We start from the raw sequence: 13381 nt of genomic DNA, 5'->3' as shown, positions 1-13381 counted from the left end.
CACTGCTCAGTCGAGCGTGAAATTTATTACCCTAAACATCGGCTTCGCGCTTTCATGGACCTCTCACTCATATCTCGTACCTCTCACTTTGCGGGCGATTTCAAACAAAGAAGAGGGGATAGCGACTTGCTTATTTCGAAGTCGAGACCACTTGCTTATTACGAGGCAATACTGTATATCCTTGAAATACAAATGGTACTAGGCGCCTCCACTTTTACTCTTGTTCGATCTTCACTACTCTACCAGACGATCGATTGTATTTACGTGCTTGCATACACACTGGAAGATTGAAGCGTTTCAGATATTCTTGGCTGCACATTGACGTTAATAGATAGGGACCCAGGGTAGATCTAACCCTCGCCGAAAATGTGGAATAGCTTCGTTAAAATTTCAACAATTTTACAACTCTAGAATTTCAAAGTTTTAGAATCGAAAAATCGAAAAATTTCCAGAATTTTTTAGATTCCAAAATTTTCCAGATCTCAGAATTTCCCGTCTTGTTACGAGTGTATAACATTAAATATTTAACAAAATACAAAATTTTGTGTAGCAGGTTTACAATAGAAAAAAAAATTATTGGAAGGTTTTATTAATTTTGGCCAGCACAAAAAGTGAAGGTCAAATGACATTTCTTTTCAGAGGGATCCTAATGAGACAGTAATTATCCTACCAGAGACAGAAAGACAACTTTCACCCTTTCATTGTCTTTTAACACTGAAATCCCAGCCCCTTCGTTCTTTCTCTGAGCGAAACAGAGATGAGAAAGTTTAATAAAGAGCTTCCTCTTTAATCCAACTGTTTCCTTCTTTTTTTATTTTCTGTTTGCCATGGATTAGGGCAGTCGTCATTCAAACTGTACTCGATTTCAAAGACCGAAGTTCATTGAAAATTCCACTTTTTGAAATTATTTATATTTAACGTCTTTGGGTAAAAAATGACCCGACTATGCAAAATAACATTACAGTTAGTGGGGTCAGAATAATATCAATATCATAAAAATCAGAATTAATAATTGGCGCAGTTTAAAATGAAAAAACCTTTCTATTTATTTATTTTACAATTAATGCATAAATAACGCAATGGTTTTTTTGCACCGTTTGGATAATTTGGAGGAATTCTTTCCTTTTAATTTACCTACGTTTGATGGTTACAGGACGCCTTTCAATTATCCCTATTCATGCTTCAAATAAAGTAATTCGAGCTGTAGCGGAGTTTTTTCTACGCACGTTCCTTCTATTTTGCTCTGTTACCATTTTGTTTGGAACGTGTACCACAACGATGAGAGCGAGGGAGAGAAATGGAATTTTCAACGATGGTCCGCTGCCAGCCAAATGGACTTTCGATCGACTCAAATGACCACCACCACTTTAATTGCCTTACTTTTTTTCTCTCGTTTTCATCGAACTACCGTGTAATTTTCGCGTGGTTTAAGTTTTAAGTGATGCAATCGACGAATTCAATGCGCTCTTTTTAAAATCAAACATTTTTTTCTTTTAGAGATAATAATGGTTGCAATCTACCTTCGCGTCCATTGGCACAATGGGTGATTATAGTACACTCAAATTTCGACGTTTAATTGTTCACTGCTGTATGGATAAAAAAGTATTCGATATTTAGTGAAATAAATTTAAAATCATTAGGTAATCAGATTACTATATGATGATTACAATTTTCTATGTCATTATAATTTTCCGATTTCCACGATGACAGTTCATGGCACATAAAATCTAGTGTCGCAACAACATAATCTTTTATTTTCACTATTGTTGTATGGAAACATACCTAACCTGACCAAAACTGTTTTCTGTTTCAGGTAAGTGTAAACGAAGCATTAGGAAGAATCTCTCGATTCATCAAAAGCAGTAAGTTACTTGTCTGAAACGATCACAGTTTACCGATCCATTAATAAGCGGCCGTTCGAATAGCAAAGAGCGCGGCGTTCCCCTAATAAATATAGATCGAGGCACGCGCGAGTTTGGGGAATTAATTAGTGAAAATTCAACAGTGGAATCAAGGGAAAAGGCGGGCCTGGGCTGTAAAGATTGGTCTGCAGGTTGGGTTAAGGGTGCCGGGAGCCGATGGAAATGGTAGACTTTGGTACTCGAGACTTTGCCCTTCGGAAACCCTCGTAGCAACGAGCTTCTCCCTCGGGAGAACCTACCTTCATCTCATTCAACCTCCTCCGTTCTTCTCTTCTCCATTTTCCATAGCCTCGAACCAATCCTTGGGTAGTCGACTCTTTTCGACCGATACTCAATATTAACCGCATCTCGCCAACGCCAGCGCCGTTATCGTTATAATAAAGAAGGAGAAAAAGGGGTGGCAAAGCGAGTGGGAGAGAGAGGGTTGGGTAGGGTGCAACGCGATTATCTACGAGAGAGAGAGAGGGAGAAAGAGGGAGGGAGGTGTATGGTGGCAGCCGTGCCAGATCATTTCAGAAACGACTTGTAGAAAGTGTATAATATTTTCTCCACCCCCGCGTAAATTGGCACGGTCTGGAATATAAAGGGTTATATTTCATGGTTATAACCTGGTCGACGAAATTCCGGAAATTTACTTCCGCGGGTGTCGTCGACTTCCTCAGGGTTATTTCGAATTATTAATATTTTAGGTATTAATTTAATTTTACAGTTGAACAATAATTTTTTGCCTTGGAATAAATTTCCTCTGTTTGTTTGATGAATTGTGGTAAAAAAATCATTACAAATGAATGGTTGGGTACTAACAATGAGTTTCTTCTTTCTTGGGGTTAAGACTGTGATTAGGTGGTTCTCTGATTGCTTTCTTAGACAAATTACCGTTGGTCGACTGGGTTTTTCATTCTGAATAAGTGATGAGTTCCGACGCGGATTGTACCCTCGTTGTTTGGTGATTTTTTCACGAGCCACCGACGAAATAGCGCCGCGTTAGAACAGAGGGTAGGAACGCAGAAACGGACAAGTACCCTGGGGCCTCGTGCTAACCCTCTTCATCCTCTGCCGCGTCAGTTTTCACACTACACTCGATTATCCGGCGCGAAGGCGAATCGTTATATTAATATCCATAGACCATACCGTTTTAAAGTATCAAAAATATCGTTTTAAAAAAAGAAATGGAAAAAATGGAATGATCTTGAAGAAATGTAATTATAGTGATTTCTACAATACACGGCCATCTTCAGTAACACTAAACACTAAAGATAATAATAATAATAATAATTTAGTAACTCTCAATCACCCTAGTCTATCTTCAAAATTGAAAGGAATTATTTTTTCTTTAATTAAAAATGATAATGAATAAAACATAGGTACTTCCAAGTACTCATCCATTGAATTAACGACCTTTGGTGTTGATAAATTATGGCAGTCCATCTTCAGACTTTATCGAGCAAGATGAAAGAATAAAGAAAGCAGTGGAAACAATACAAGTGCCACGAAAATGATAATCGTAACGAAGGAAAGAATGGGTGCTGGTGAAATAATATCCGAGTATAAGCCGGCGAGACGAATGAGCAAATTTATTATCGCGTCAGCGGATAGTTGTTGTGTTGCGAGGAAAATGGCAGGGACGTGGGGAATATAGAAGGTGGTTAGATTGTCGTAAAGGAGGGAGTTGTTTCTCATTCTCATGAATAACGCTTTAACGCCATTTTTTATGGCCACCATAGCTCGTTGTTTCGGCTGAAACAAGCCCATAATACCGGCTGTCTCAGCTAAGATCTAAAACCTAAATTATAGCTTTCATTTTTAATTATATTAAAAATACTTTAAATGTAATTTGAATATTTTTATTTTAAGGAATATGATAAATAGAAACATTTAGAGGAAAATTAGTGGAAAATTTAAGGGAAATTCATAGCCTATGAGACACTTAACTTGTTCGAAATGGAAAATATCTCATATCTAAATGCTCGGATCTTACACGAGGCAGCCTGTATAGTGAATCGAAGAACGAAATGCATGTTCGAAAATTCACTCGACCCTCTAAGACGATATCCCGCGGTTCGACAGCGCCCCAATACGGAAATTTACATTTGGCCAGGGCCTCGAGCGTGCATTTACCGATTCTCAAGCCCCCTTCTACCGAAATCAAGCCGAGAATGCCTCTATTATCGGATCAGACTCACGCTCGAAGACTACGGTTTCAGCTTGGGTAAAAAAAAAGCTCTGGCAAAGTAATTGACATTATCTACACCGGCGGGGAATTGAAGGCTGTTGAAAGTACCACCCTAATGGTGGTGGGTTCGTGTGATTGTATATGCATTAGAGCCGTACCGATGGTTGTCCATGAGGGTGAATGGTAACGATCATTCTTTTCTTTCTTTTTTGCGAACGAATAAGAAAAGTGCGTTCATGGGTGGTTCATGGTAATACGATTTATGGTTGGAAATGGGTGTGGTTAGGTTGATGGTTCAAGATTACCTCTGATGGATTAAAACGTCGTATATAAAATATTTTATTAGGTAATATTAGACATGTGGGGGAAAATTTTCTTCCCCATTTTCTGATCCCACTTGGGTATATTTATCAGATAGGCGGTGCAACTGCACTTGTCACTCCGGGCCCGAACGTGTTAGTACGCGTCATTGCCAACGAATCTGCTTTCTTTTGATCAATTCGTCGCGGTACGCGTGCCATTACGCTGTCTCCGCTTTCTTTGTTCGGCTTGCCTCGGATAATCGAGAATCCACGACTAGAGGGGGTGGGGTTAAGGAGACGAGGAGGAGAGAATCCCTTCTATCATTGCTTTTCTCGTTCCTCCGGCAATTTCGACGACTAGCGAAGGGGTGCGCCTTCCTGTATTTTATGGGATGAACGAGGATTTGCACGAGGACACGCGTGGGCGTCCCTTCTTCGAGTCTTCAACTTCGAATCCTTGTTCCTGCGTTTAGGACTTGGAGATTCTCTGGCAATCTAAAAGTACACTGATGGGCAACTGCGCCTATAAGGTGAGAAATTGAAACTTCCGTGTTTCTAAATTTCTTCATTTGAAAATTTGAAAATTTTCTTTAAGGATCTTTTTATCTATTAAACTAATAACTAAGACATAAAAATGCCGACTTTGGTGTTTAACCATCCGCGTCTAGATTAATCCTTATAAAAACCTTCGATCGTTAGAAATATTCGATTCAACAGAATCCTTTGATTATAACAACTACTGTTACATCAACAAAGAGTGACGGTCTCAAGAGTCGAGTGGCCACAGGACACTGCTGCCAGGAGCCGATAACTACCCAGAAAGGACGAATCGATGAATTTCGTAACAGCGAATTTCCGCGGGTAAAGGGTGGCGGTGGTGCTGTTGGCGAGTGGGTGGGCAGCACCGCCAGCACCAACAGCAGAGGGATGTAACTCGTAGCGGAGTCGCTTGGAACCGGGGTGTGTAGGTGGTTCGTGAGCGAGGACGAAATCAATAGCGCCGTCGGGTTCATAGCGGCGCGCAGGAAGCGTCCCGTAGAAAAGGGACAAATGTATATAAATTTAAATCAGACCGTTGGTCCGAGCTACAGTTAGTTTCTTGTTCGCTTCGGGCCTCATTGAACTCGAAAAGAGAACTGTATCTTCTGTAGTTGTAGGGACTTCCTGTTAGAGCATGAAAGATCCAAGATCTGCCGCTTTTGAAACAGTACCCAAAGGTATTGCGGGGCAAAAAGGTTGAACACCTTCAGGATAAGAGTTGCCTTTCGTTTAATGTTATTAAATTATTATCTTTAGCCTTTAGATGGTCATATATCATAAGACTCACTATAATTACAATTATTTAAAATACAATCCTTCCATTTTTGGCTAGATTCCCCTAGATAATAACGCGATTCCGAATTTTTACATTTTTTCCCTGATTATTCAATTATGAGACCAGGGATTCCAATGTTTCTTTCGTTAAAATGACACTTTTCCATCCGTCCGGAGAGTCGGCGACACACAGTACCTGACCCTTCCAAAATTAAACCTTACATAAATTAAAAGTACTACTTAAGATAAAGTCGATAAATATTAGCGATGTAATTTCAATAATTTTCTACAAATTTATTTTTAACTTCTAGAACCATGTATAAACACAACTGACAGGTTCATTCTATATAATTTAATTTTCAACCGGGGATACTTTTACTTTCTGGATTTGACATTAAGATTTTAAGAAACAGGAAATCGATTTGCTACAGGTCGGGAATCTAGCTGTCGTTCATTTATGAATCAGATACGGACGTAGATGGTTAGATGGCAATAAAAGATTCAAAAGGGAAAGGGAAAGAATGTCGATAGCTACAGACATAGTATTACGGTATTATGTAGAGACTTAGAGGTACTTTATCCAGGTTTGTAACAATGCAAAGACCGTGCAAGAATCTCTTTCTTTTACGTTCCTTCGTTTCTTCTTTGCTATTGTTACCTAATACCAGAAACCCGTACATTTTAAATTCTTGACGTTTCAAGTACAAAAGCCTTGCTGAAATTTTTATTTATTTTTAATTAAAAAACCTAAAGATTGCAAGCTAAAAACGAATATTGACGAATAAATAAAAATATTAATCGTAATTCAATTAGAAAAACTTTAAAATGAATAATTCCAAGTATGGTAAATAAACAGAGTCGTTGAACAATGGATGGTTCGACACGAAATCGCTCGATCTGGCAAAGTTTCCCAGTCGAACAAAGGATTCTAGGTGGCGAAGAAATTTCTAGGCGAAAGTCTCCATTGAGATGGAAATATTCAGGCAGTGGTGCCATTCAAAATTTAGTATCGGAACTCTTCCGAAATTACATTTTATAGAGGCAATTCGTTCTGCGCCGCACCGGGATTGGCTTGCATTAATAATGCCTTTATGTGGCGCACCGGCTGACCCCGAAGTCAGTATCCCACCTCGATCTTTCACGACAACACTAAAACCAGTCTATAAAAACGCCCGTTGTTTATATCTTGACGCATTCAATGCCTATGCGTTAACTACTGAAGTAAAAATTGGCATAAATGTCTTTTATAAGAAGAAACATTATAATAACTATTATTAAGAATACGATTAAAATTTATAGGGTGCTAACTTGCATTATTGTAATTAATATAGCAATTGTTTTCTACTCTGATTTTCAAATCTACAGAAATAAGCGATTTCTAATAAACTTTGACGAATGTCTCCTTCGAGATTAATTAAATTAATGTTCAAGTTCGAAATATGATTGCAAATTAGAATTTCCAAGTTAAAACTTTCAACTAGAAGGTAAAGCCTGTATGCCACATTGTACAACAGGATGCTGCAGAATATTGTATTAAGCAATAACTAATAGCAGTTTCGTTAGAAACCGCAATTGCTGTGACCACAAGTGGAATTGTTTCGATGGGGTTGCGCTACTTCGTCTACGCTGCTACCCTGTATAGCAGCAAATTTAATTGTACCTGGAAGTTCTATAAGACTGATCTCTGCACGCTTTCACAGATACATCGATCAATTTTTAATAGAATCGTGGTCGATTGGAAATTGAAATTATGCGAGTAACAAACAATTTAATTTTGGCTGTAATTAAGTGAACCACAACTCGCAATCAGTTTTATAGATTATCAAAATTTCTATTGACCGTGTGTCGCGTCTGGTCGAAATGGTTAAGATGACGACATCGATGGAAAGCCTGGCTAATGAGAATCTACGAGGGATGTTAAGTCAGGTAGCCCAAGTTCCGCCACGTAACAAGTTCTCGGCAAGGTGACCAAGTTAAGTAATTTGTGCAGCAACCGGCTGCACCGAATAAGTCATAACTAAGGTAGATTGTGACTAATTGTGTCCCAAGTGGGAGGGTCGTCTGTCGTTTTCCGAAAACGGTTGCCTGAGTAAATAATTCGGTTACAATTCACATTCAGGCCAACTATGATATGCGTAACTGGACACATCCAATCGCTTGTTTCAATATTTGGTAGCAAAAAAAGTAATCTTTCTCCTTGATAAAAATGTTTCCTGTGAAAAAGGAGAAAAGCATAATAACAAAAGAATACAACAGTGTCTTTTCCATTATATCATTTCACGGTCCAGCAGGCGGGTGTAAGGATAGAGCTGGTTTCCGACCTGAAAGATAAAGGCTGACCTCCAAGACGCAACAACCAACTACATAGGGAGCAGACTAGGAAACGGAATAAAACTAACACCCATTAATCAGGCCTTAACCCAGACCCTTTTGCAGGAATAAGTGCGCCACGTGAAATAAAGATCTTTTTTTTTCGGGTGCTTTAAATCATCAGTTTATTTCCTAGAGGTACGAAATCGCCTTAGGGTAGTTTTAATTGAAATAAGAATTGAATTCTTTATTAAGTTAAAAAATAAAATTTTTTAATTTTCGGGATTCTGAAAGTTTTAAAAGTTCAAAATTCTGAATTTCTGAAAAACGAATTTCCAATTAAGTGCTAATAATGTAAAAGGATTACATATACTCATTAACAAGTTTTTTCATAAGAAATTGAAATATTATATTTATTCTGAGCAGAAGAAGAAGAGAGAGGAGTAGCAGCACAAAGGATTGAAACGCGAAAGTTGGTCGTCATGAATTGTGGCCAGAGGAAATAATGAAAAGTTATAAGGGCGACTTCAAAAGCGAAGTCGATCGTGGTTGTTCGCGAAACCGTTTGTCTTCCTTTCGACGTCACCTCTTATCGACTAAAGTGGATTTGCACAGGGAACGCGACTTTCCTCGGTAACGAAAGCTACGGTTATTCGCTGCTTAATATAATACTAATAAAATTGAAATTTCATTTAAACCTTTTCAAATCGGTCGTTCGCAATTTGCGTTTCAAGTAAGAGTCGATTGTAAGGATATAGAACATCGACGTTTTATGAAAAATCGAGGATTTTCCGTCGAAATAATTTTGTCAACCCTTCAGACATTTTCCATCAGGTGACCTGACATTTTGTGACAAGATATATTGCATATACCATCGTGCTTGACATTAAAAGGCTCCTTGTCCCCGGAAATGCGCCTGTTTCAACCTTTCCCATGGCAGTTGGTGAATTTAACGATTCTAATTTCGTAGACACCCTCCGCTCCTTACAGCGTTCGTTAATTGTTTCGACGCAGGCTCGAGTGGATTCGTACTTTAGCCGAGCGTCGAAATTGGAACGCAAAATACACGGCTGAAGATTGTTTAGGTAAAGGAATTTCTCCGTTTTCCTTCAGCGAGGACATTTAAGCAGTGCTTCCTAATTGCACCGCTTCGGTTGCAACGCTCCTAACGAATTCAAAGAGAACGAACGATCAGAATTCTCCAGTGATCGTTCGTCACGCTTTTCTGCGACAAAATTTCAATTCACCTTCGTGTTCAAAGATTATTTTCAATTTGTGACTGAAGTGTTGCCTACTTTGCTTTCAATAAAGAATTAATTGTATTCGACGGCGACAACTTATTACAAAAAGATCTGGAAAAGAAAACTGGGTTATTGGGAATTTTGAAATAAATTTTGAAACTAAAGATGACTGAAGAAAAAATAATTAATAAAATAGAGGAAGAATGCGTGGGATGAAGGACGATGAGTAACCAGAGGTGCAAAACGCAGGATATACAACATTGTTGTGATACAAGCTGGACAAAGTGGCTATTAAACTAGCTCGTTACCTAGGTGAGCTTTTTGAGCACGGTCCACTCGTGCCACTGGTAATACTGGGTCAAAAGCGTCTACTATAGACTCGAGCCGGGGTCAGACGTCGAGTCGGTTGGCATCTCTGAGCACTTCCAAGCCTCGCTGCAACTCGTTTTCCTTTTCTTGGACCCTAACGAATATACCAGCCTCGTCCATTCGTTTTATGCTCTCTTAAGGGAGGCAGACCCGTTGCGCTAAGCTTCTTCGACTAAGAGATCCTTACTTTTTAAATTAACGATGCTACTTCCGTTACTTTTCTTTTTTTTTCTCTACCCTCTAGCCTTTTTACTGGCAACCTGCACGAGAAACTGGCGTAACGCAAGCCGCGATTTACAAATTTGTAGCGTTAAGCAGGCTGTTCGACGGACTCGCGCGTTTCTTTAATCCCACAGACGCGTTGCAACGAGCAACTTTGATAATCCAAACGTTCCAGACTCTCTTTTAAAGTTTTCTACTCTTGGATGCCAGTGCTGTCTTTTTTCAGTTCCACTGGGAGAGAGTGCTCTTTGAAGGCTTGGGTTAGGTCTGGTCTGTTGTGAACAATGTTACTGATAAAGGCTGATGATATTGGATTCGCGTAATGGAAGGTGGCGAGTTCAAATCCCACTGCAATCACTATTTTTTTTTTATGCATTTAAATACTTGTTCGTCAAATTTAATTTCACAAAATTTCATTATAATCATGTACATTTAAATACATGGAAATCAGTAATAAAAAAAATTAGGAACAAAATTTAATTGCAGTGAGATTTGAACCTGAAAGCAGAGAATGTAAAAATCATTTTTATTTTTATTCCTAATAATTCATTTGTCCGTTTGATTTCATTCTTCTCCTGTATAAAAATTGTTTTATTACAATAGTTGATAACTAACTGCTTTATTTTGATGCATCGCTTTATCTGTGAACGTCTGGTTGAACTCGAATATTAAGCTACACAAATTGTGTACTGGGTTAGATTTGGTACGTAAACAAAACCGGTGTCGTTAGCATCGATCCATCGGTCTCGTGTTATCGTTTCTGGTCAATGATCACCGAATTCCGATTGACGTCGGTGTGTTGGTTTTGTTTTCGATTACCGTTTTTGATAGGGTCCTCTCTGTATCTCTCCAAATGAATTCCACGTTGTTACAGCGACCAGTGGAATTCTCTGTCGCAGTTTCAGCGATATTTATGAAAATTAGCAGCTAATTCTTTGGAAATACAATGGACAAACGGGCTAAACATACGTTCCGTTGGACCTGAAATGACGTGGAAAACGATTCTATTAACAAGATAAATGTTTGCGATTTTATGTTTTAATTAATGGAATTCCTGATATAAAATTAAGCTAAAATTATAATTTAGAACAAGCATGCACGTGATATTGCCTGTAGCTCTACTCGCATGCTGTTTTAGGAACCCGTGCATTTTAATGTCTGCTTTGCACATCTGATTCAAAGAGATTCTAACTGAAGCTAACCACCTGACTTAAATTTTTATTTTCACGACTTCATCGTGAGAACGTCCACCATTGCTCAGAGCCCATTAAGAATCCCAAGTTCAGAATAGCATCGTCGACGTTTCGGCCGATCGGCGCCGATAGTTAATTAAATCAGAATCAACATTAAATTAAATTGAAGCGGCGCTGTGCCGCAGAATCATCTCTTATTCTACGTAGCGGCCGCTCGGATCGTCTGAAAACTTCCGATAAGAAGAGGCGAAGAAGGAGGCAGAATAGCGAAAGGTAGTCGGCTGAAAAGGGAAAAGAGAGTAGATCGAATAAGAGTACCCTAAAGTATCTGGCCGAATCCAGCTTCCTTCCTTCCTCTCTTAGCTTCTTCCTCCTTACCGTCCTTCCTTCCTTCCTTCCTTCCTTCCTTCCTTCCTTCTCTTCCTTCCTTCCTTCCTTCCTTCCTTCCTTCCTTCCTTCTCTTCCTTCCTTCCTTCCTTCCTTCCTTCCAACCATTCCAAGTTTCCAATGTATAATTCCGAACTTTCCGCCGACAATGGCAGTTCGCCGCAGTTCCGCAACACAATTGATCGCTCCGTCGCGATTCGCCTCCTCCTTCCCTCTTCGCCTCACTTGCGAGGAGGGTGAGGAATCGACAAGACTGGGGAAAGTCCTTCGCGAAAGTTGAATGTAAGTAGGTTGGTACGCGTGTGCCAGGCCTAACGTAGCCGACGTGCTGACGAGCCGATTTTATCGAAGCTGTTTTGCACGCCGAAGCTGAGCAAGCTCCGACTCAATTGTGGAAAGCACAGTACGTGCGTGCCAAAGAGATTCGAAACTAAAGATTCGTTTTCGTTACGATGTATTGTCGATGTGGTACAATGCATCGGTACGTGAGGCATGGGGAATTTATTGTGTACACTGACGAGGATGGTGAATTGTCCTAGGGAAACTATTGATGTAGAGAGTAGAGAAAGAAGGTATTAACCATTCGCAATGGAAAAATTTTGTCTAAGGTTTTTTAAAATTTTATATCTTAAAAGTTAAATATTTGAATTTTGGAACTTTCTACCGAAAACTTAAACCCTAAATACCCTGTTGTATCCCATAGACGATTCTTTATCTATGATATTATTTCTGAAGAAGTTCGATCTGAAAACAGATCGACTAGCATTCGCAGAAAATATGGAAATCGCGGAATCGAAATGGTACGATAGATCCGACAGGAGGGGGAGAAAGTCGGTGGTGCGTTCGGAGGGTAAGTTCGTTGGAAGGATCATGGGACACGATAACGTAAAAAAAAGTGTCATAAATCACGGTTGGCTCGGTAGAATCAGAAGCGATGGATAAAGGAATAGGAAGAAGAGGAACAACGGAAAAGGGTGGAGTGGTGTGGAAAGTCGATGGGGGAGGGTCGAAAAGTCGGGACGGCGCGGCGTGGCGGGAATATATCACCCGAGCTATCTCGACGTCTCCCGAAGCGTGGCATAACTAGTGTAGCGAGATGCTATCGGTTGTTTCTGACCGGTGTAGAATCGGCCCTTGGATGAGTATATTAGACGGCCGGCAAGACCCTCTTTAGAATTCGCTTTGCAGCGAGCCTGACGAATGTGATCCAGGCACGCGGCCTCGCTAGCCACCGTGTGCCTTTGCCAAAGCGAATATTCATTCCCAGCTGATGTAATGGACTACCTTGACCCCCGTCACCCTTATGTATTTAAATAGTTACGGTCGATGGTAAATCCTGTCGCAGCAAAGCAATGATGGGCAAGGGTGCGGTGCACGGACACGTGCAAATGACGTACCCTCACTGGCACCGATAGATAGACTATTTTTCAATTTCATACTTAGCAAAATTGAAAATTTAAAAATTTCTATATTTCTAAATTTCCAAATGACCAAATTTGTAAATTTATGAATATGAATATTTGATATTTCCCAGAGCTCTGTCATCGCACTAGGTACCGTGCCCGATAGTTCCCCAGCGGGCACTTGATCTGTCCATCGCTGCGCAAAAGCAGTTATGGATAATGGTCACTGAGAGTGACCATTGTTAAAACGGCAGCTGATTAAATTTTTCGAGGAGGATATATGATAATGTGAAATATCGTTTAGTGAACATACGAAAACAGAAAGAACGTAATTACTTCTCTTTCGCATTTTAGTGAGATTAAACGTCACCGGTAATACGTGCAGCAGGAATCTGCTTCGTCGAGATTTAGATAAATTTGAGAAATTGGCTGCAGTTATTCAGATTTCACGACAGATTATAACTCTCTGGGTAGGGTAATTAAGTGGCCGGTTCTGGTCTGGCTCACCAACGAACGTGCCATCCAGCTAGACCTGGCCTTTTTGG

At 39.8% G+C, this 13381-nt stretch overlaps 1 protein-coding gene across 5 annotated transcripts in view; it reads left to right on the top strand.

Annotated features, from left to right (window-relative positions):
* LOC114879610 (teneurin-m) overlaps positions 1-13381 on the top strand; it is a 237706-nt gene that overhangs the window by 129760 nt on the left and 94565 nt on the right. The gene's annotated exons all lie outside the window — the stretch shown is intronic.

This window comes from Osmia bicornis, chromosome 3, assembly GCF_907164935.1.
Source record: "Osmia bicornis bicornis chromosome 3, iOsmBic2.1, whole genome shotgun sequence".
Classification (NCBI taxonomy): domain Eukaryota; kingdom Metazoa; phylum Arthropoda; class Insecta; order Hymenoptera; family Megachilidae; genus Osmia; species Osmia bicornis.
The sequence above is the reverse complement of the archived record's forward strand: the minus strand, read 5'-3'. Positions and strand labels throughout refer to the sequence as shown.